At 31.6% G+C, this 5,000-nt stretch overlaps 1 protein-coding gene across 32 annotated transcripts in view; it reads right to left on the reverse strand.

Annotated features, from left to right (window-relative positions):
- LOC127064301 (voltage-dependent calcium channel type A subunit alpha-1) overlaps nucleotides 1–5,000 on the reverse strand; it is a 116,477-nt gene that overhangs the window by 1,137 nt on the left and 110,340 nt on the right. For all 32 annotated transcript variants that reach the window (XM_050995165.1, XM_050995161.1, XM_050995162.1 and 29 more), the window contains one exon: nucleotides 1–5,000. This exon is cut by the window's left edge and continues 1,137 nt beyond it; it is cut by the window's right edge and continues 5,453 nt beyond it. The gene's annotated coding sequence lies outside the window, so the exon portion shown is untranslated.

Here is a 5,000-nt window from a genome sequence, read left to right on the forward strand (position 1 = left end):
CCTCTTCCTCCTCTTCTTGTTAGCATTATCGCGTATATGTATAGGTCTATATGTATATATGTATAAGTATTATACAATAAGTTTACAGTAATGCGAGGTCCAGTGGGATGCTGCGCGCAGGAGACGCTTTCTTCTTTATCTTTTTTCTTCTTCTTTTTTTTCTATTTCAATCCCTATCTTCGTTTCTCTCCACCACCTCCTCCGCATACCTCCCCCTACCCCCGATTCCGTTCTCCTAATGACGAGAGAAACATAATCCAAGCATAAAAAATTGTCGCAACCTTAGCGCAACCCTCGCGCAACTTCCAACACCGAATCACCTCGATTCGCCCAGTGAATCGTTCGCTCACTGCGCACGCATGCTTAACCTCTATACCCTTTTTTATAATTAATTCTTTTATTCAAAGTTAAAGCTTCGATGGGTTATCTCCTTTCCAGCTTTTCTTCTTTCCTCTCTTTTACATAATGATGATAAAAATTACGATAACGATGATAGTAACAATAATGATAACAGTAATTAATAATAATAATAATGATATTAATTAATAATATTAAAGAGTTACAATATAACGATAACAATAATAGTAATAATAATGATAAAGATAACGTTAAACAATAATAATAATAATAATAATAATAATAATAATAATAATAATAACAACAACAACAATAATAATGGTGATAATAAGAATAATGCTAAATAATAACTCTATAATAATTACAATTATAATACTACTATAATAATAATAAAAGTTTAAAATAAATGACGCATGGATCGCTGATTACGGGCGACCACCTCTTCTCTCTCCCTCTTTTTTATCTTTATCTTTATCTTTATCTTTCTATCTTTGTTTCTCGATACGAACGATCTTATCTTGCAGCGAATTGACACGCATACTCGCGCGTTCCCTCTTCTTCGGAATTTCTTCGTCTCCTGTCATCCTATCTTTCTCTTGCTTCTTTACTTTTATGTATTTTTTTTTCCCTTTAATTTCTAAGTATTTTAAAACGAGACCTATGTTTTTTTCTGTTTTTTTTTTCTTCTTTTTTCTTTTTCTTTTTTTTTTCGTAGGCACATGCACGCACGCCCACGCGAGCAAATGTTGCACGAACATCGTTATCATCGTTATCGTCTAGACTTTCTATTTTTTTTTCTTCTTCCATTCGCTAATCACCGGCTCCTGACAGTACGTCGATGAAACTAATTTTCAAAAGGATAAAATGATTCGCGAGGATAACGTTTAGCTAGATAATAAAAGAAAAAGTAAGAAAACAAAAACTTATCGAAAGATCGAAACGACTTTTGAATTTTCGCTCAATCGAGTTTTCTCTTCTCTATTTTTTTCTATCGAAGAACGTACGATTGCGTTAATTTTATTAGTTTAAGGCAACTCTTATTTTACAAAACGTATGTATATAAGATATTATACATACACGCAACATTGAACGATTCTTATTGATCGAATCAAAACCCGTCGTTTTCGATGACTCGAGCCATTATCGATCGATATGAATGAAGACAAAGAAAATACTGATAAGACAAACGCTCAATTTAAAAATGCAACAACGAAATCTTTCTCCTAGTTTTTCTTTTTTCTTTTTTGTTGCTTGCTTTCCTTTTGTTATCTTTTCTTTTTACTCTTTTTCTTTAAACGATGGTTCCTTTACGATCGTGAAGATTTGCTCGCGTAAACCACAATTGAATTCAAACTCGCGAAGATCCTGCGAAAATTTAATTTTGAAATCTCTCGGATGTACCTGAAGAGAGAAGGAAATTGATAAAGAGAGAGAGAGAGAGAGAGAGAGAGAAAGAGGGAGGGAGAGAGTGAGAAAAAGGGAAGAAGAAAGAGAGAGAGAGAGACAGAAAACAAGAAAGGAGTTTTGAGTAAGAGAGGGTAAGAGAGAGATAGAGAACGAGAAAAACACTGGGAGAGAGAGAGAAAGCGAGAGAGAGAAAGAGAGTGAAGAGAGAGAGAGAGAGAGAAGGAGAGAGAGTAAGAGAGAGAAAGAGAGAATCGTTAGAATAGTTTATCGAGATTACGATTATTTGCAAAAGTATGAAATTCTACGGAGCCTCGGCATTCACGCTCGAGATATCTAGCGCGACGAAGTTCTCTTCACATATTAATCAATTAATCAATTAATTAATTAATTAATTTATCTATTTAGTCAATTATCTATTTTTCTTCATTCGCTTTTTTTCCTTTTAATGATTTATTTATTTATTTATTTATTTATTTATTATCGTAGCGTGTTTATTAGCATTTCGAATATGCAATTTCGTTAGTTTCGTTTTGTATCTCCCTTACATCGTTTGGATTTTGTTGTAGTTGTTTTTTTTTTCGTTTGTTTGTGTACATGTGTGTGCATGTGGGTGTGTTCATTTTTTCTTTTTTGGTATTAATTACTATTATTATATGTACGTACCTATTCACGATACGTATGTATGTAATGTAAGTATGTATGTATGTACAAATCGCGAACGGCTTTACGAACGCGCTCGCACGATTAACGCAAATATAATCATCGACAAATACGAACACACTTATAGATATACGCGCTCGCGCTCGTTGACTTTTTTTGCATTATCGTGCGTGCATGCGTGTTCTTCTTTTATCTATATAGGTAAGTAGAAAAACCCTTAATCGTAATATATTTTGCGTCATCGTTCCTCGTATTTCGTTTTCCGTTCGCTGCCGCTCGATCTTTCTTTCTTTCTTTTCTTTTCTTTTATTTCCTTATCTTTTTTAATTTTATAACAAATAAAAAACTTCCGTGATCAAATAACGCGATATTTTTCATATTGGATCTCCTGCCGATCGTTTCTATCCTATTTACATCGTTATCTTTCGTATCGTTATCGTTACCCTTAAGACTCCCAATTTCTTTTTTATTATTTTTTTTTTTTCTATAAAAATACTTGTTAAATAATCACGCGGAAAGTACAGTCATCGTTGAACCATGCTGTAGTACCCTGAATAGATCTGTCTCGAGATGTAGAGATATATGTATGTTTGTATCTATTTATATATATATATTTTTTTTTTATACGTGCATTTATATTGCAACGAGAATCTATTGGAATTGGAAAGAAAAGAAAAACATTTAATAGCGTAACGCCAAGAGAAGTAAAAGAACTGATCATCGATAATCACGCGCTAAAACACTCGCACTTTGCATATTCTTTTTATAAAATTGTATTTTATTTACATAGTCTGTCTCTCTGTACGTGTCCTTTGTATGTTTGTGTTCGTATCTTTACGTGTATCGTACGTGTGTAATATATGATTTATGCTACATTCATTGTTGTGCACTAAACGCTCAGAGACGATGATGTTACATGCATATATGTATGTATGTATATACATATACATATGTATATAATGTGTAATGTCTTAAAAACGCAAATCTATTTATTCGATTAAGAAATAAACGAAATTGGGAGTCTCATTTGTACGTCTTCTTTTTTCTCTCATTATTTCTTTCGTTCTTTTTTCTTTCTTTCTTTCTTTTTTTCCTTTTTTATTTTTTCCTCTCTTTCGTTGCAAGTTTGATCGGCTCTAATCCTTCGATCAGACATTTCCAATTATTATTAAATTATTTATCTGAATTTAGTATGTCTCACGTGTTCGCAGGTCCAAAATATTACGTTAGTTTATTACAATACATTAGAAATACATTTAATTTCTTGACACTCGATGCAATTTAATTTTACTTTTCTACAAGTTATAACGTCTCGTTATAATTTCTAATCGAACGAGATTAGAAGAGCGCTCAACGTTTAAAGATATACGACGAATGCGAGAAGTTAAATGCAACGGGAAATTGAATAAACTTTTGTCAGGAAATTAAATAAATAAATAACTAAATAAATAAAAAGAAAAAAAGAAAGATTTCGACTTTGTTGAGACATCCTTCGCGTTAATTTTCTTTTTTATTCTTTTTTTATTTTTTTAAATCGATCGATTTTCTTTCGGGTCGTTCAATTTTCTTTTCTTTCGTTCGTCCCTTCATCCCTTCATATTATTTCCTTTTCACATATGGCGGCCTTCGAATCGAGAATAGGTACGACTCACTGCATTAACTCGTCTATAATCGCGTGTTTGAAACATTTTGTGCGTTAAGTCGTCGTCGTCGTTAAATTAGCGCACCTTTCTTTCGCCTGTTGCTGTGCCGACCTCATCTGTGCCTCCATTTTTCTCCCATGTCCATTTGTTTAATATTTTAAACGAAGCCACTTTATACACCGCCACACTCCGCTTTTTTCTTCTCTTTTCATCTGTTCTTTTTTCTTCTTTTTGTTTTTTTGTTTTGTCTTTTTTTATTTTTTTGTTTTTTTTTTATCTAAGAGAGTCTTTTGTGTAATCGTTCGACCAAAGCATGCCGTCGAGACGAGTCGAAGGAATATTTATTTTATTTTCTTTCCCGTATATGTATATATATATATATAAATATATACACATATATATATATTTATATATATATTTTTATATCACTATTTTATAATAATTATTATTAATATTATTTTAATATTATTATTATATTATAATTATAATTATAATAATTATTATTATTTTCACCATTAGTTATAATACTTATTAATTCTTATATTTATTATTTATAATTATAATTACAATAATAATTATTATTTATTTTATTATTATTATTATTAAAAGTTATTATTAATTCTTTTAGCGTTTATCGAAGTTCCTTTATGATTACTTTAATTTAATTAGTGCTTTAATGAAGTGCCCATTAGAGTACGCTTTCGCGCGCACACGCGTAATTACGTTTTACAATTTACGTGTACATCGTTAATTAAAAGCTTGGTCATCTGCTATGCCTTCACGAGACTAAAGAATCGTAAGATTAGAGGGTTCGATCTTCCCCCATCCTCTTTTATCCTCTCTTACTCCTTCTCATAGACGGCACGACGTTTTTATATGATACATGTGTACGTACGTCTGCTATCTTTCTCTCTCTTTCTTTCTCTCTATCTC

This window comes from Vespula vulgaris, chromosome 5 (assembly GCF_905475345.1).
Source record: "Vespula vulgaris chromosome 5, iyVesVulg1.1, whole genome shotgun sequence".
NCBI lineage: Eukaryota > Metazoa > Arthropoda > Insecta > Hymenoptera > Vespidae > Vespula > Vespula vulgaris.